This window comes from Mus musculus, chromosome 4 (assembly GCF_000001635.26).
Source record: "Mus musculus strain C57BL/6J chromosome 4, GRCm38.p6 C57BL/6J".
NCBI lineage: Eukaryota > Metazoa > Chordata > Mammalia > Rodentia > Muridae > Mus > Mus musculus.
The window spans coordinates 86,489,994-86,509,512 of record NC_000070.6 but is presented as its reverse complement, the minus strand read 5'-3'; the positions used below and the strand labels follow the sequence as shown (position 1 = coordinate 86,509,512).

The 19,519-nt window shown below is 40.9% G+C and overlaps 1 protein-coding gene and 1 non-coding gene across 3 annotated transcripts in view; one reads left to right on the top strand and one right to left on the bottom strand.

Moving 5' to 3' along the window:
- The window catches only part of Saxo1 (stabilizer of axonemal microtubules 1), a 113,879-nt gene that overhangs the window by 48,791 nt on the left and 45,569 nt on the right, over nucleotides 1-19,519 (top strand). Inside the window, exon 1 of one of the 2 annotated variants that reach the window (XM_017320434.1) lies at nucleotides 5,176-5,194. The exons of the other annotated variant lie outside the window; for it this stretch is intronic. The gene's annotated coding sequence lies outside the window, so the exon portion shown is untranslated. Of the gene's footprint in view, nucleotides 1-5,175; nucleotides 5,195-19,519 lie in introns of those variants that run through there. 2 annotated transcript variants of the gene reach the window in all.
- Nucleotides 288-389, bottom strand: Gm26017. Its single transcript, XR_003955441.1, has one exon. It is a non-coding gene; the product is annotated as a U6 spliceosomal RNA (small nuclear RNA).

The following is a 19,519-nucleotide window of genomic DNA, read 5'->3' as shown; positions in this document are numbered from 1 at the left end:
AGTAATGTGCAGCTTTATGGAGACCATGCAGAATGCACAGCAAGAGGCCAGTGCTTTAGAATGGCTGGGTTCTCTATAACAGTATACTGTTTCATGCAAACTTAAAAGTAGTCATCATCCCATGACTTTTCCCTAGCCCTTACCATGACAGCTACATGTATGATGTTGATCAAATAAGTGTCAAATAATGGTTAGTGTCATGTAGAATAGATTTTGTTGGGTAATCATTTCAATTACTTCTCACTCACATTTCTCTTGCCTGTTTTAAAATTTATTTATTTATTTTTAAAAATATGTAACACTTCACGAATTTGTATGTCATCCTTGCACAGGGGCCATGCTAATCTTCTTTTTCTTTTTCTTTTTCTTTTTTTTTAAAGGGGGCATTGCCTGGTGTACAGTCTGTGTTGGAAATGTTTGTGGTATAGATCCTGGAAGAGTTAAGTCATAGTGTAGCCAGGGCATGCAGACGAGATAAGGGGGTAGGGTGGGTAAGGGGAAAAACAAGGACAGAGTATGGGCCAAATGATGGGGTTCTGTAGAATCTGGGGGACTCTGACTAGGGGTTGCTTACAGGCTCAGTGGAAATATTCCAAGTTCACATCATCATGGATGTCCTTTTTTAAAAAATTTTTTTATTAGGTATTTTCCTCGTTTACATTTTCAATGCTATCCCAAAGGTCCCCCATCCCCACCCCCCCATCCCCTACCCACCCACTCCCCCTTTTTGGCCCTGGCGTTCCCCTGTACTGGGGCATCTAAAGTTGGCAATGGATGTCCTTTTGCGTCCCTACAGCAGACCTGGTTCTATGACAGTCCTTCATAGAGATTCCCAGCTTCAGATTTTGAGCCTTTTAGTCTAAGCAGATTTTAATGTAGTGATTAGGTTCATACAGATGAACAACGAAGGACTGTGCCAGGTACACAAGCAGTGCTCAGTAGCTGTCAATTATTTATGATGTTGTTCTTGAAAGTGAACAAACTCATTGGTGTATAACCTATATTTATGAACAAAGGGCAAAGAGCTCCTGAGAAGTTTCCAGCAGGTCTAATAGAAGTAGGTGGTGTTTGCCTCTTCAATGATTTGAGGTAAAGAAAAGAGGATTAACTCTAAACATCATAGATAGCTGAGGATTTTACTTTTGTGAATCTTTTCAGAAAAAAGGTATATATTCTACCAGAAATCATAAGTGCCACAAACATCCTGTTCTCTCCCAATGCCTCTTTATTCTCTAGGACTTTGCCAACATCTGGGGGATCTAGTAAGACATACTCTTTAAATCCTTTGTGTTATTTTAGAAACCTGAAGGGTTTGTCAAGTTCCCATTTTAGCTAAAACTAATATATATGTATAATACATATACACATACACATACATATACATGTACACACACACACACACACACACACACACACACACACACACACACACACATTTCCTTAGGCCAAAATCCTGTGTGGACATTAAACAAAGCCCAGCCTGGTTCTTTCTTTTGGTGATTGGTCAGTTAGCAAAAGCAGGATATCTGTAGATAAGAAAGTATGTTGCCTTTATATTTTATAATGCTGTCTTCTAATGAATGAGTGGAGCTTATATCCCTGGTAAACATTTATTTTCAGAGGTAATATTTTGAGAAGGTACAATTGGGAGGGAGTGACTTACAAAGATTTCCTTTAGGCAAAATATTTGGGAGAGACAGAAGAAAAAAATCTTTAATAAAATCAGAGACTATTTTGACATACTGAATTATGACTTCATAGCACAGGGAACTAATTTCATTCCATCTGTTCAGCTGTGGTAATAATTAAACTTGAAGTCTAGTCTCTTACTTTTTGTGGGGTGATGGTAAGGGGTGTCTTATAACAGTGACTTTAATCCCTAAGAATCAAATGCTTCTTTAAAAGTATTTATTTTACTCAAAGGAATAAATTTAGTGAAATAAGACTATTTTCCTAAAATCATTCCATTCATTGTTAAATTATTTTTCTTTGAGTTTAATGATGTTATGGGAGATTTGGCTCAATTTTTGAAACTCTTTACAGAGGTAGAGAGGAATATGATGCTAAGAACTTGTTGATGGCAGCTACAACAGCTTTGGAAATCTGGCCATCCATAGATACTGTGAAGGTTTCAAGAAGTGAAGCAAACAGCACTGGGGTCTGGGGACTGTTAAGTTAATGATAGTAACCATTGGCTCATGAGCACTATAGAAATCTGCACTGTTGGAGTTAGCTGTTGGCTGATTGATTGGAAACTTTCTGTTTGCCTGCCTGAGTTTGTCACTTGCTGCTAGGCAGGTACTCCTCTTCTCTCTCTTCTCTTCTCTTCTCTTCTCTTCTCTTCTCTTCTCTTCTCTTCTCTTCTCTTCTCTTCTCTTCTCTTCTCTTCTCTTCTCTTCTCTTCTCTTGTGGCTGGTCAGAGAAAAGGCATTTGCTGTGTAGAAGAGCTATGGATGATCAGACTGGGCTAGGGGTGTGTGGAGAAAGCCATTTCTCTCTGTTGCCTACATATGAGACAGAGCCCATGTTTAGAGAGGGAAAGACATTGAGAATATGAAATCTGACATGGTGGTCATGAAGGTACCACCATTGGGCATATCCATAAGTCAATAGATACAATGGAATGTCTGCTAAACTGTTTGAAATCAATAACTTAGATTTATTTTTACTTTATGTTTTACCTGCATGTATACAAGTATACTGCAGGTGTTCCTGATGTCCAAGGAAGCCAGAACAGGGCACTGGACATCCTGTAACGGCCAGTAACATATGGTAGAGAGCTGGAAACCTAAGCCACTCTTCCTGTGTAAGAGCAGCAACGTTCTCAACAGCTGGGCCATCTCTCTAGCACCACGATCAGTAACTTTGAAGGCACTCACAGATTCCTAGGCCTTTCAGTGACTATATAGGGTTTCATAGTCATGATGGTACCCCAGAGAGGGATGTACAGACCCTGAGATAGGGGTATGCACAGACCCCTAGACTCTTTTCAGGAGAAGATGGTGGCAGCTGCCCATGAAATGGCACTTTCAGGACTTTTGGGCTCTACTCAAGTTGCTGTTGGTTCAGCTTTGAAACTACAAGCAGAAATGGATGGTTGTGTCTCCACCGAGCTTAGATGCTCGTCTGTTGGGGACAGCACCAATAGTGAAGACAGATTCCGGCCAGTCCTTATTTATAAAGTCACCCAGAACGTTCAGTTATCTCCCTAGACTCAGGAACCAGAGAAGGAGGAGAGATCTCATGAACTCCTGTTTGGGGTCATCCGACCTCCATGCTGACAGTGCTGGGTGATCCTAGCCAGTCCCTGTGTAGCCCCAGAGAGCTCCAGAAGTACGGTGCTTTGTTCTTTAATCAAGATGAGGAAAAGGGCCCATGGGGTGGGAGAAATTATCAAGAAAATTCATGCAGAGTGGTTGCCAGAGATTAATGTGGTGTTTAGCACAACGGTTATCTTTTTACCTGAATTAATTATATGAGACATTTAACATGTTGACACAGCAAGCCAAACATCTGGGGTTTTATGGATGGTGGCATTTATTCAACTGTTTGCTCTCCCTGCTTTCCAAGTAAGTCCCCAATCATCAGGTTCCATTCATTGGTAACTTAGGCAGAGACCACATATCCCCAGCTCTGGTTAATGTTCATGCAGAAGGGCATCATATTCTGAAAAATGCCCTTGAACATTCCTCAGAATGACACTGGGCAGGGTGAAAGGGCATTAAGAGTCAGCCAGACTCATTCATTAATTCTAGTTTTGTTGGTGATTGTTCTATAATACTGATTATGACATTAACACACTTGGCCTGGCCTCCTTAGCTGGGGTGTTGATGGCTGTGGTAGTGTATGTACATGTACTTGTTAAGCTTTGATGCCCACTCAGATCTTAGAACTGCACAAAGAATGAGACAAAGTGGCATAGCAAAGCTGTAGAAACTGTGGATGTTTTACAAATTGTCGTTCCCAAATACTAATATTTGTGTGCTCCAGCTATCGGCTTAGCTGGTTATTTAATAGTAAGCAAGATACCTTTCCATTTAGTATGAACCTAGTCTGGGGGACATTATCTTTTTTAAGGTTTGTTTTTACTTTTGTTTATGTGTATGTGTGTGTGTTTGTGTGAAAATGAGCCACACACGCACAGGTGCCTGCCAAAGCCAGAAGAGGGTACTGGACCCTTGGTAGCTGGAGTTATACGTAGTTATGGGTCTCCTCCATGGGTACTAGATACCAAACTCAAATCTTTTGGAAGAACAGCAAGTGCTCCTTAGCACTGAGTCATCTCTCCAGCCCCATAAACAACAGTTGTTAGTATTATAGGACTAATGTTCTGATGAGAGTCATCTCAGGTGTCAAGGTAGGCATACATAGTGGTGAGTCGGCAAGTCTAGCAGAGTCTTTTGTTTTCAAATAGGGAGTCAAAGAGGCCTGGGTGTGTATTTGCGGTGCCTGAAGGAAAGCCTTGAAAAGATGTGTTTACCATAGCTGTCGGGTTTTCCCAGCCTTTACAAGGTCCTGAGGTTCTTGGGAAGAGACTAAAACTCTAGTCAAGTATGTAGGCTTGCTGCGTTTTGGCTGGAGGACACTGACAGACCATGTGGGAACAAGCCCAGCGCAGCTGACGGCACCTTCAGAGTGTGAGAAACAGGCTTCCTCTGGCTTTTGGCTCTGCACTTATCATCAGTTTAAATCAAGGGCCTGTTTTGTCCCAGGTGGTTGGACTGAAGCCCCATTGGCCTCGAGGGAAGCACTTGCTATAGCAGATACACTCTTGTTTGTGTAGGCGCAACCTCTCAGGGATCTGGTTTAATTTTTTCCTTAATTTGGAAGAATTTAAATCTGCAAAGCAGAGAGAACAGGGGGACAGCCCCCCACCAAGTCCAGCTCTTGAGCATAGGCAGTGAGTGATGAGTCTGACCACATTTGGTCCATCCATCTATTCCAGCCCATCATGTCACTTCACCACTGCATCTCTCCTCATGCTTCGCTAGAGGAACAGTTCCGTACACAGTCACAATCACAAAATCCAGGGATTGAAGAAACAAAACTTCAAAACTCCAGTGGTCTATGAAAAATTGCAAACATACAGCAAAAATCAAAAGAATTTGAAAATGAATGGCTCCCAACATTGACAGCATCTCTCCTGCTCACCCTGTCCTTCGTTCTACCAATCTATCATTTCATGGATTTGCAGGTAAATCACGGAGATCGGTAAATCTTTCCTCTGAGTAGTTCTGCATTAATTTCAAAACCTAGAGCACAACAGCTGCTTGCTTTTCTCCCCTTTGAAGTAAACTGTGCGCTGAAGTGCATACCCCCTCGGGCATGTTTGTTGGGTTTTGACTAATTCAGGTGCCTAACTTCAGTTCCTATCTAGATTCAAGCCACTGCCAGCATCCTTGAGAGTGCCTGTGCACCTCTTCATCAGCCTTCCGTTCTCTCCCTGGGGTAATTACCAATTTGATTGATTTGATTTGTTTTTTTTCTCACTGAAGATTAGCTCCTTCTATCTGGCTTGCCTCCTCTCTGTTCAGACTCTCTCTAACCTCATTCACCTCCCTTTTCTTGGTAGCTTTGCACCCCCATGCTCTCACCCCATTGATGTCTATCTGCCCATCTGCTTTTCTCCCTGCAGAATGGCCTGACTCCTTTATAAACCACTGTCCTGTGATGAGCATGGCTTAGTCAACATTTCTTGTGGCCCTCATCAGTGATTTTTTTTTTTTTGAGCTTGAACTCTACTTGTTGCTTTTGCCACTTGATATTTTTATCTTTAAATATATCTATCCTTTGTGAAATTTACATATATACAATGTATTTTGATCACATTCATCCCCAAGCTCTTCTACACCTTCCAACTTCACATCGTCTTTTCTTCTCTTTTAAAAAAACTAAGCTACAGACTCCAACACGCTTTTTCTTGTTCTTAAGCATGGTATTCTCTATAAAGCTTTGTTTTTAATCCTTTTCCTTCTTGGCAACTTCATCCATGTTTTATGGCTCTGTTGTCAGTCCAGATGTCTTCCAAACTTGTTATTCCTTCAGGTCCTCATGTTCAGCAGCCTGTGGACATCTCTGCCAGGATTTCTTTTTTCTTTTTCTTTTTCTCTCTCCCCTTTCATTTGGTGCCCTCAACAGACATAGCTGAAAAATCCAGTGTTCTTTGTCCTTAAACCTGGTGTGACCTCAGAAACTACTAACTGGGCACAAGCCAGGTGGTGGCCTCTGCTAGTGGGAGTATTGTTTGCACCTCTATATTAGTTACTTTTCAGTTGTTGTGGCAAAGCAAAGTGACTAAGTCACCTTATAGAAAAAAAAAAAACAGCTTATTTTGGCCTATCATTCCTGTGGGATAAGAGTCCGTCTTGTCAGGGAGGTGTGGCAGTTGGAGCAGCGAATCGGGAGCTCACCCCCTCGATGGCAAGCACTCACAGAGAGAACTGGTGTACATGAGACTTTGAACCCTCAAAGCCCACTCACAGTGATGTATGCCCTCTCTAGCATCACCAGAATAATCACCATCGTCTTCTCCTCCTTCTTCAGTAGCACAAGTCCAGTTATTGCTGTCTGCATCTTCATAGGTAAAGGACCATCCACTGGAACATGAACAACCTAAGAGCAGCCATATCCCTGAAGAGACCCACTCTCTCTTTCCCAGTAGCTATCAGTTGCTAACAACTCCTTAGCTAGGGGTGGGCCCTTGGTGAGTCCCTCCTCTATCCAGGCTGGAATGTTGATTGATTCAGTGTTGTGCAGATCTTGTCCATGAACCATAGTATCAGTGATTTCATGCATCATATAGCCACATATTTCATAGCCTTCCTCTCCATCCTCTTTCCTCTCTTTTTGTCTGTCCCCTCTTCTGTGGAGGTGGTGAGAGTTGTGGGGTGATTTAGATATCTCTTTTAAGCCTAAGCACTCAGTAGTCACATATTTTCAGCACATGGACCAGTTATCAGTTTCTGTGCATTTCAAGATGGAGCTTCTGTGACCAGTGTTGAGAGCAGCACAAATCTATTTGTATGAAAGTAAAATTTAGAAGGCAGTTTGATGGCCTGTAAAACAGTAGTAGGCTTCTTTCTAGGACTTGAAACTTCCCTATGGCAGCTATGGGCTTTGATCAGGTTACACCACTAAGCACTAATTCTTTCCTGTAGAGGAGGCCTCGTATCCAATCAGAAGGCAGCTTGTTATTTCCCTAATGGTCATGCTACTATTTCGCCAGTGGGCACATCTTGGTTGGCAGGTTGCTATTGTAGTAGGTACTGCTGGGTAAGGCTATTGAAGTCTTTTCTGCCCTGGCAGACTATATAACACCTCCCAGCAGGGAGAAGTTTTCAGGTCAGCTGTACTTTGCTTTTTCTAGGTTCTGCAACCACAGTGTGTCTTCAGCAATAGGGTCTTACCATCTTGTTATAGAGGGCAGCAGGTTACCGAGAGCAATGGCAGTGGTTTGTACTGTGTTGGGAGCCTGCGAGATCCCAACCACCTTTGACCAATAACTCATAGGGAGGTATCCTATGCCTGGCACTAGTATTTTTTAATAACCCATGTATGCTGGGACCAGCATTATCTACCCACACAGGATATCTGTTTAAATGCCTTCTTTTTAGAAACTTAAGTATTTTAACTGGCTTATAAACAACTGGTCTTCAATAAGATCCTTAGTTTTTCTGTAAATCCTTAGGTTTTTTTGACACTGTACCATCTCCTTTAGCCAACCCTCTATCCCCATCCCTGCTTAAACTCTTAATTCCTGGGGTTTCCTCTCTCTACTTTTATTTCACATGTATTGTGTCTCATCATCCACTTCAGACCTCTTCCTTTCCACCTCTCGTGGCTTTTCTAGATTTCTTTCTAGCTTTCTGAGCTCTACAGGTACTCTAGAGCAAACATCTCAGTTTGAAGACAGGATCCACATGCAAGTGATCATGTGTCACAGTTTCCTTTCTGAGCCTATGTCACTTCCTATACGGCTTCTCATATCCATCATTTTCCTGCAGGGTTCATGATTTATTTTATTTTATTTTTTTGCAGATGAATAAAATTCACTGTCTATGCACCGCGTTTTCACTATCTATGCATGAATTGCTGGACACGTGGACTGATTGTTAACTATGTATGAATGGAGCCACAGTGAACATGGATGTGTTTGTATCTCTGTAGTAGGATATGAGATCCTTTGGGTATGCCATAAGGGGTATGGCTGAGTTAGAGAGTAGTTCTATTTTTATATTTTGAGATAGTCACAAGTCTAACAAAATTGAGATTTTGACAGTGGTGGTTTTAATGTATACTTCCTCCAATAGTGGATCAAAGTTCTGTTTTCTTCACCTCCTCACCAACATTTGCTGTCATTTGTTTTCTTGACATTAGCCATTTTGCCTGAGTTGAAATCTCCAAGTAGTGTTAATCTGCCTTCCCATGATGGCCAATGCTGTTGAATACTTTGGTTTTTTATGTTATTTATTTATTCTATGTATATGAGTGTTTTCATGTACAGCAGAAGAGGGAATCAGCTTTCATTACAGATGGTTGTTAGGAATTGAGCCCAGGATCTTTGGAAGAGCAGCCAGTGCTCTTACCTGCTGAACCATCTCTTCAGCCCAGATATTGAACATTTTAAAAAATGCTTACTGAGAGCTGTTGAGATTTCTCTGCAGGTACTAATGACATGAGTTCAATCTACAAAACTCACGTGGTTGAAGAAGAGAACCAACTCCCAAAAGTTATCCTCTGGCAACTTTCTCATATTCAGTCTCCTATTAATACATCTTGCCACTCCTGTCCTATACTCCTGGTCCCTTTCTTCCATCAAAGACTTGTCCTTCTATTGCAAATTGTTAAATTTTTCACTAGGTAATCTTTAAGATTATGTGTTTCCCAACATATGCAAGGGTTCTGATGTGCTTTTTTTGTTACCCAGGACATGGCCCCCTGAAGGTTTAACCACCACTAAAGTGTTCCAGTTTGTAAACCCAGATCCTTCACTGTCATGTAGATGGAGTATTCGCCAGAGTTATTTGTATTTTTTATGCTTAAAAAAAAATCTATAGGCAAGGTGAGAGGAGGGAATAGGTAGAGTATTGTTTGGAGATCGCCACGAGGCATATGTATGTTCACAAGCTGTCTTCTTTTCTGTTGTATGCTTAGCTATAAATGAGACCTCTATATCACCTCCTCTAAAGCTATGGGAACACTATGGAAGAGGGGGAGAAAGACTGTAAGAGGTGGAGGCTGGAGGAGAGTAGAGTCGAGCACCATCTTCCAGGCATGGTGCAGTGGATGCACTCTTGCACTCAGAGCAATTGTGATATTCAAATGAAATACCAAACATTTGATTTACCAAATGGAGACTTGGGAGCCAGATGCTGTGATGAAAGCCTGCTAAATCAGAGAGGCAGAGAAAGGAGCCAGCTGACTTCCCTACTCCACCGAGGTCCCAGAAGGAAAAAAAACCCCTCTTTTCCTTCCCCAGGCTGTCTTAAGTAGCCTTCAACTCAAGATCCTCCCTTCTCTTTCTTGGGATTTTTAAATGTTCACTCCTGTTCGAATGGTAGCTTGCTCCGCCTCTTGGTTTTGTTTAGCTCTTGGGTTAAATGTATGTGTTAGGGCTGAACCACACCACCACAAGAAACAGGTTTGTCCAGTTCACAGTCTTGGGGTTCACAATCTGATCAAATATCCTGCAGCAGTGATACCTGCACAGGACCAACACAAGACTGGGCCTGTCATTGTTCTATTGTGGAGGGAGGAGAAGCTGTTGGGGTCCCACTCTTCCCTGAGGGTCTATAGACAGTTAATTGTTGCTGGGGAAGAGAGGCACACTTTCTTCAGTGGTGTAACTGTTGGTAAAATGCTTTGGCAAATAACCACTCAGTTTTGTTCCTATAAAGCAACCCTTATGAAATTCATGTGTTATACACACACACACACACACACAGAAATAGACATAGAAGGGGACTAATTGGGTTGAGGAATGGGATTAGTGGGAGTGAAAAGGGGATAAGTGGGTCAATGGGGGTGAAGATAGTCAAATATTATATATATATATACACACATTATAATACATGGTTAATATATGCTAATAAAAATGTAAAAAGTATCTGTTTTTGAGTCTGTAAAACCATTTCACTTGATCCTTGTCTTTGGGTATGTCATAAAGATAAAAGGAATCAGTAGATATCGACTTACGAAGTCCTGCTGCTAGATTAATTGACATACCTTTTGAGAAGTGTTGGTTTTGTCAGTGGGCCTGGATTTCTGGAACTATAAAGAGAAGAAGACTTTGAATTCTCATCTGGAGATCCTGCCTTTAGTATCTCAGCTTCTGTTCTTCAGCCACCCTAGAATCATTCTAAGCTATCCTGTGTTATGGCTTGAGGTTTGGAGATCCTTGTCCCCACCGCACTGAGAATACATTTCCTGCAGCAGCAAGTGTTGGGTCCTCCCTCCCCCTCCCTCATCCCCCAGCAGCTGTGATAGCTCACAAGCTTCCTTCTACTGGGAAAAAGGAAAAACAGACTGCAAATCCTTTAAGAGCTTGAACTTTGAGTTCTAAATTGGATAGAAAGTGGAAGCCAGTTTACGTGGGAGGTGACACAGGGCTGTGAGGGAGGCTGTTGCTGGCCAGCTGTATGACCCCAGGCTGGGACGCAATGTCTCTGAGTCTCAGCATCTACATCTGCACGGTGAAGCAGAGAGGCTGGCTGATCTCCAGGGTCCTCCATGATCCAGCCGTCTGTATTCTTTTCTGTAGCTGAGATTACTTTAATGACAGTCTCCTGTTTACAAAGTAAAGGAAGTCCCAGAGTTTTCAAGAGCATTTGGACTTGTATGTACTTGTTGGTATGTGCTGGGATATTTTCTGTGTCAATGGAAGACTGAGTATAGCGAAGGGAGCTTGGATGGACAGGGCAAAGATTTGCCTGCAAACTGACTTCCTTTTGGGTTACCTGAGAAGCCAGGGACAGTATGCCTTATCAATCCATATGGCATATGGCTGTAGTTAAGAGCACTTTGGCTACATCGCCTTTTAGCCATGAACTTGAGCAAGATGGCATATTCTAAGCCTCAGCTTCCATGTTTGCTAAGTTGGGATTAAAAAAGAAATGTCTCCCTCATGGTATGAAGATTATCTGGGAAAAAGAGAAACCGTTTCCTGTGGTGCATAACAACTGTACCATACATGAAACCTGTTAAAGTTAGAGTCTTGTCAGCCATGTTATAACCATAAGAATAATTGTGCAAAGCATCATAGGAGATAAAGGATGGCGAAAGGGCACTTGTCCAGTCAGGTAAGTATGACTGACTTTTATTTTGTCCAAATTTTTTATTTTTTGAGTATTACATTTACATTTCCACTTTTTTCTCACCACCTCTTCTCTTCCTGTGTTTCTCCCTCTAAACTTTATGGCATCTCATTTTATAATTATTATTGTCATGTGTTTAGGCACATATTCCCCCCACCCCCACTACTGAGCCCATTAAATATTGTTTTTATGTCTATGCGTTTAGGCTGACTATTTGCAATTGGATTCCCTTTCAGAGGGGTTGTCCATGTTGAAGACCAACGATTCCTTTTCTCAGCAGCCACTGACTGCCTGTAGGTCTTCATCTAGGGGTGGAGCCTTGTGAAATTTCCCCTATTTGAATTGGTATGTTGACTGGTGGTGTCATTATGTAAGTCTTGTTTAATCTCTCATACTGTTTAGATTTCATGAGCACAGTATCACTTGTCATGCCTAGAAGACATTCGAGAAGCAGGCATTTTGGTCCTCTGGCTCTTATAATCTTTCTGTTCCTTCTTTTGCAATGTGTCCTGAGCCAGGTGTGGACGTTATATTGCAGCTATACCAACTGGGGTTGTTTTTCTTCAGTCATGGGTAGTAGGCCTAAGAGCAATTGAGCAGCTGCTTGTTACCCCAAGATAAGAGTGCCACTACTATACTATTGTGGGTATTTGGCTGGGCCAGTCATATTGTCGTTTATAAGCTATATTTAATTATATGTTTCACAATAACTAGTAGAGAGGATTATGAATGTTCTTAGTACAAAGAAATGTTTGAGGTGATAGACATTTCTGTTAGTTTGATTTGATCACTGTATATTGAATACATGTACTGAAATAGTCTGTAACCCACAAAACATGTACACTTATGATACCAATGAAAAATAGAAAATGTTAGATGATGAGAAGTCAAGATGGCAAAAATGAAAAAGAAAAAAGAGGAACATAGCACTATTTAGCACCTGATCAGGAGTTTCAGAGTCAGTGACCATGTCCAGTGGGCTCATCAATAACCCTGAGGAGAGCTGGAGGGAGATGGGTTAGGAAGAGTGTTCTGTGGGTAAAAGGTACTTGCTGCCAAAGCCTGGCTACCTGAGTTTGATCCCTGAAGCCCCTATCAACACAGGAGAGATCAAACTCTGTAAGTTGTTCATTGATCTCCACACACATGCTGTGGCTCCCTTCTTCCACAAAACATACAATTAACATATTTAGATGTGGTGGAATCTAGGGTGTACCTTTGAAAGGAAGCATTTTGTACAAGTGAAGGTGCAGGAGAAGAGCAAATGTAGGGAGTGATACAGGCTCATCAAATGGTAGCTCAAAGCTGTAGGTTGAGCTAAACTATGGGAGAACTTCATTTCCACGTGTTTTAGTATTTCTGACTATGCCACATGAAGGCATTTTAGAGAACTCAAGAAACAAACTGCAAATTAGAAAACAAAATTTTCTTTTCTTGAGATAGGTTTAATGTAGGTCAGGCTGGCCATGAACTTGCTTTGTAGATGAAGGTGGCCTTGGACTCTAAGTACTGAGAACGTGGGAATGAACCATCAGGCATGGTTCACAAATACTTGTAAGCATTTGTGTCCAGCCACATTTATAGTAAGCACTGAGAACCTATGTGTGCTGGTAGCTCCTTTGAACCTTCAGATTCTAGATCTGAGCTTTCCAGTATGAAAGTGACTATGGCACGGGGCTGCTGAGCACTTGAGATGTGATTGCTTTAAACTGAGATACACTGTAAATGTACAATAAATGTTGGATTTTGAAGAATATAAAATAAAATAGCACAATAATTTTTACACTGGTAGTTTGTTGAAATGAGAGATTTTGGAAAAGGCTGAGTAAGTAAAGCCTTTCTTGTTTCTTTATACCATTTTAATGTGACCAACAGATGTAAGGTGACATATGTGGTTTGTATTTTATTTCTAGTAAATGACATTATTCAAGGGAACCATTCTAACTCCTGTCATCCATTGCAGGGTAACCTGAGTCACAGATGGCTTGAGCCAGATGCATGCTGGGGGAGTGCCTTATGATAGGACCTGCACTGTATCCACAGCTGGGTTGTGTCTATTATTCTGAGCTGCAATATTGTTATCTGCGTATGAGTCATTGGGTTGAATATTTTTCATACCCCTTCTCAGTTTTAATGTTCTGACTCTAGTTTGGAGCCAGTGTTCAGAATTAGCTATTATTAATTTTCTTGTGACTTTCATCAAGTCTCTACTACACCCTTTCCCAGGTGTCAGAGTAAGCTAGGATTGTTTCTTTTTCTCTCTCAAGTGGAAAGACTTTAGAGAGTTCTGCTGAATTAAGACCCCCTTTGCCCTCTTGGTTTTACACCCCTCATCCCCCACTGTTTGCTCCATCTGGGCTTTTGTGAGTAGGCACCAGAGCAAGGTGACCAAGGCAGCTGTTCAATGACATAAGTGTCCCAACTAGAAGGACTTTCGGGAATTTGGGTAATGGTCATGAAACCTACTTTCAAATGTCCCAGAAATGACGATCTACAAAATGTGCTTAGATGCTACAAAAACAAGAATCTAAATTTTTTGTATATTTAGGCTGTAGGTGGAGCACAGGGGTCATTTATTTTCCTGGTGACTTGTAAAAATCTTCCCCCCCCCCCAAGTACATGTATGCCTTAGGTGTCTGCCTGCCTGCCTGCCTGTGTGGATGCGGGCACTCTTGGAGGTCAGATCTCCTGGAGTGAGAAGCGATTGTGAACTGCCTGACGTGCATACTGGGAGCTGAATTTGGGTTTTCTTCAAGAGCAGCAAGTGCTCTTAACAACCACCATTTCCTCAGTCCTGAACGTATTTTTCTTTTAGCAGTTCTTCCTCCTATGCAGTGCCTTTCTTCTGTTTCCCATTCAATTATTACTCGAATTTGTCAGATGCTAAGCTAGCTTCCAGGATAGAGACCTCAGGCTTAGTCTTTATCCCAAGGGCATGTAGATGATCAAAGACATGGATCTCAGAGTCTTGAGAGATCTCAGACTATGCTATGCTACAGGCAGATGAAGGAGATATGAACCCTTTGAGCAAACTTAGACCATGAAACATTTATTTTTTTCACTTAAAAAAATTTAAAAGTATAATACGTGAGTACTACATTTACAGTATTTCCCCCTCTCTCCCCTCCCTTTGACTCCTCCCATGTCCCCTGACTCCCTCTCAGATTTATGGCTACTTATATTGAATTATTATAGTGACACACACACTGCTGAATCCATTTATTGTTGTTTATCTGCACATGTGTTTAGGGTTGAGCAGTTGAGATCGGATAAGCTCTAAGTAGCTCAACCAGAGAGAAGACTGATTCTCTCTCAGCCGCCACTAATTACCTATAGCTTCTCATCTAGTGGTGGAGCCTTGTGAAATTTCCCTGATCCAAGTTGGTATGTTAACTGGTGGTATCATACGCAGGTCATGTTTAAGAAACTGTGTTGTTAAGATTTAATGGCTTTCCTGCCATATATAGAAGACTCTACCTTTTGGGAGATATCCTGACTCTCTGGCTTTTACAACCTTTCTCTTACCTTATGAACCAATGTTCCCTGGATCTTAGGTGTAGGGTTAAGTAGTAGATGTAGTAACCGGGGATGTGCACTCCATAGACATTTTCCCCTGCAGGTTGACCAGTTGTGGGTTTATAAAATTGTTTTTTGATTTATTTTATGTGTATGAGTGCCTGTATGTATGCATGTACATATATGTTCCATGTGTATGCCTGGTCCTAGGAGAGGGTATCAGGTTCTCTGGGACTATAGCTATTAATAGTGATCAGCCAGCATGTGAGTGCTGGGAATCAAACCTGGCTCTCTGCAAGAACAAGTGCTCTTAACTGTTAAGCCATCCCTCCACCCCAGTTCTATACTTTTGTAATGGCCTCTGTCTGCTATAAAAGAAGCTTCTTTGGTGACAGGGGAGGGTTACATTTGTCTGTGGGGGTACAAGTAAGGCTTTAGAGTGTAGTTGGGAGTTACACTGGTTTAGGAAATTGGCAATAGTGAATTCTCCTTTAGGGTTTATGACCTCATCACCCACAAAAAGTGGGCTAGGTTTGTAAATCGTGTAAAATTCCAGGTATGGATTCCCTCCTGTTGAGTGGGTCTTCAGTCCAATTAGACAGCTGTTGGTTACATCTAGGCTGTAAGTGCCACTATTGCAAAATTTGGGATATCTTGCCAAATGAAACATTTTAGAGCAAAAGTTTTTGATGTTTTAAAGTAAGAGGAATGTTCAGTTAACTCGTACGTGTGATAAATAAAACCTGTTTAATAAATGTATGTCAACACACATTTCCTTTGCTGGAACTTCAATCTGTACGGAAGCTTTATTGCCACATTGAAATTCACTTTAAGATACAGATCACATTGTAGAATTTTGCCATTAAATTTATTTTTCTTTTGGAATAAATGGTTATAATATACTGCATTTAGGAGAAATAGCAACAGGCCAAGAGGAACATTTCGGCCTCTGAAGCAGGAGAAGCTTCCTCTGCCTGTAGAGTTCGTTAGACTCAGAATGCCTGGCTCAAGCTAGGCTCAGGGAGAGCTTGACTTTTCTCTCAAGAGTGTGTGAATGAAATATATGTGCAGTGCTATTTTTGCTAAGTTGAACTTCCTGGCTTTTGGTTTGAGGTTTGTAGGAGTCCTAAAATGGTTGGCTTCAAGTGAGAACTCAGATGGCTGGATTGAGTATGAACACAGGAATGAACAGACTATCTTCATATACAGCGGGAAGCATTTATTTTGAAAACACTAGTTTCTCTCTAGAGTGAACTCATCTATGCAATGGCTATTAACTATTTTGTGAATGTGCATAAGATATGATTAATATTATACATTAAATGCTAACGATGTGTGCTTAAAAAAGTTCTGTTGATCATTTAACACCATAAAGTATATAGGGTCTGTGGAAGATCTCCTTGTAAACAGGAATATAGTGACCTCCTCGTCTGGTTTCTCTGCATTTTCAGTAACTTCACAGTTGAATACAGTATGGCCATATTAAGTGGGAGATTCTAGAAGTCACTCACAAGTTAAAATTACATGCCCTTCTGAGTAGTGAGATTAAGTCTATTGCCAGCTTTACTATTCACCACTTTATCCAGTGTTTCCACCCTGTCTCTGCTGCTTGCCCTCCAATGTTTAGCCTAGTGTTCATCTATCAGATCAACTTGTGGTATTGAAAGGATTATACACAGCAATCCTTATATTACCTAATAATAGTCCCAAACTATAAGAACATCTGGATATACCAAAGGAGCCAGTAAGGTGTTCCCTCAAATGCAAAGGTGAGTTCTCAACTTAATGGAGAAAAAACGTCATATGCTGAGGCCACTGAGGTCTATACTCAGTTATCGCTAACCTCTTTATAACCCCTTTCTGTGCTGGATTTACAAATTAAACTTAGACCTGGGTAAAAATGAATCACATAAATAGAGTACAAATAGGGTTCAGCACTGTCTATGGCTTCAGGCATCTGGCGTTGATTTTGGAATGTATCCATAAGCTGGGAGACTATATATCAAATATTTACCATGAGTCAAAGCTTTTTATGATAAAAATGAGCAGCAATCAAGACAACATCTTAAGGCCTTTTCTATTTACAGCCTTACAAATGAAACCGAAATGAACAGGAATGTAATGTAAAGGCACTTGCTATTCACATGTGATTAGAGAGAGATGTATGGAAGAGCAGTGGAAGCAGCAATGTGTCTGCAAACTGTTGAATTAACAGCAGGGGCAACTAGACTACTGTTGCCTGGGACACAGCCTACTTACCTTTTAACCTTTAAAAAAGCAACACACTGCTCTCTAGAACAAAGTTACAGAAAATTCTTATCAGAGTCCCATTTATTCTTTCTTATGTACTTAGTTTTCTCTTTATTAACATTTTGTATTAGCATTGTCATATGATAAATAAATAAATCAATTTTGGTATAAACAAAATGAGAATCTTACTAAATCTTATTTAATATTAATTAATTAAAATTTAATATCTAAATACAAATATATTAAATACAAATACATTTACATTTAATAAATATATCAATTAAACATCTATTTAATAAATATATTAAATATATAATGTGTATATGCATATGTATTATTTACTGGTACTTGAAATTGAACCTAGGACCTCTTGTATGCTAATCAGGTTTGCCATCACTGATTTGTGTACCCCAGCTCTCATTATTTTATATTTTTTTTTGCCAAGTGTGGTGGGATCACACACCTATAATAGTGACACCTAGAAGGTCAAGGCAGAAGGATGCTTAACTTTGTAAGAGACCATCCAGGGCCACAGAACAGGTCCCTGCCTCAAACATTACTGACCAACCAATCAAAGCAAGTGCTTTCTGTATTCTTACTTCTGGTTTTCTTCTGGCATTTAAGATGGAGCTTTACTGTATAGCCCAGGCTGACCCCTTATGTGCTATTCTTCTGCCTCTGCTTCCTGAGTGCTGATATCACACCCTGTGCCTTAGTTCTGCTGATTTTTACAAATGTCTAGATCTCATACGTTTTCATTTGTTTTCGGTTGCTGTGAAAAAATACTCTGATCAAAAGCAAATTAGGGAGGAAAGGGCTTATTTGGCTCACATTCCAGGCCACAGTCCATCACTGAGGGAAGCTGGGGCAGGAACTCAAAGCAGAGCCCATGCTTTCCGGCTTGCTCATTGGCTCAGATATTTTTTTAAAAATACAGCCCAGTCCCATGTACTTAGGGGTGGTGTTTAGTACAGTGGGCTAGACCCTCCCAAGTCAACCATCAATCAAGACAATGTCTCACAGACATGCCCACAGGGCTTGATTGGAGGCAATCATTCAAAGAGGCTCCCTTTTCCCAAGTAACTCTGCGTTATATCTACTTGACCTGGCACAGACCCATGCTGCCTCCGTCTCTGTAAGTTCATATGAGCTTTGATCATGCTGACTTAGAGGACTTCGTTCTTCTGGTATCTTCCATGCCCTCTGGCTCTTACACTCTGTCTCCTCTTCCTCAGGGTTTCCTGGGGGGAGGGATTTGATGGTGACATCTCCTTTAGGTCTGAGTGTTCAAAAAACTCTTACTCTATTCGTAATGTCTGCCTGTGGATCTCTGTATTTGTTCCCATCTGCTGCAGGATAGAGCTTCTGTGACGATGGCTGAGCAGGGGCACTGGTCTGCTTCCCCGGCTGGAGTCTGGGTATACAACACTTTATCTGTTTATCTACCACCTTTAGTTAGTTGCTGTTAAAGTATACATGTCAACTTTTCAACTGGGCAAACGCTCAGGAGGGTGATTCTTATTTAGTAAGACCCCAATGTAGCATTGACAGAGGGCTAGGGGTTTAGTTCAATCATGAACTTAGGGCTTAGGGCTCGATCTAGAACACTGCAAAACAAGCCAGTCATTACAAAGCCTGCTCTTCTAGCTGAGTATTTAAAAATATTTATCTGTCTGTCTACCATTTTAGTGAGACAGGGTCCCTCCATGTAGCTCAGGTGGGCTCCAAGTTTGAGTTTCTTTTCCTTGTGCGTCTTGAGCACAGGCACATAGTATATCACTTTCACATCTTTATCTGCAAAGAATGAGAGTTTCTGCTCTCCTGAATCCTCATGGATAGAAATGGCTTACACTGAGCAGCCACAAACTCCTGGTCTCTCCTCTTTGATCCTGCTTCCCATGTGCTATCCCAGAGTGTTGTGTCTTGATTTCTGTAATTAAAATATAAAAATAAGCTGTGTGTGATGACACACACCTGTGATCTCTGCTCTTGGGAGGCTAAAGCAAGATTTTGAATTTGAGGTCATTCAGGGCTATATAACAAGACCTAGTTTTTTTAAAAAAGGTAAAATATTAGTTATTTCTTGGTATGTCTAAGTTTGAAATCATTGAGAACTCTGTCTTGAGATATTTGTATCTGATGATCTGTCAGCTCTTAGGCTTTGTGTGTGCATACACACATAAGTTATATACTACTTATTTAGTTTTTGGAAGCTACAACAGCTGACCTTTGCCCATCTATAAGTAGAGAGTTTCATTTTTTTAATGTGTATGTAAAGTGGGAAAGGCTCACTATAAATTACAGCTTAAATAGTATTCATTTATAAGTCATTTAATTTTTACACATAGTCTTTCAATCAATCAATATTTTCCAAATGCTAACTGTGCTAATCAGACTATTAGGTATCAGGGATGTAGCAGTGAGTTAGCGAAAGGTCCTGA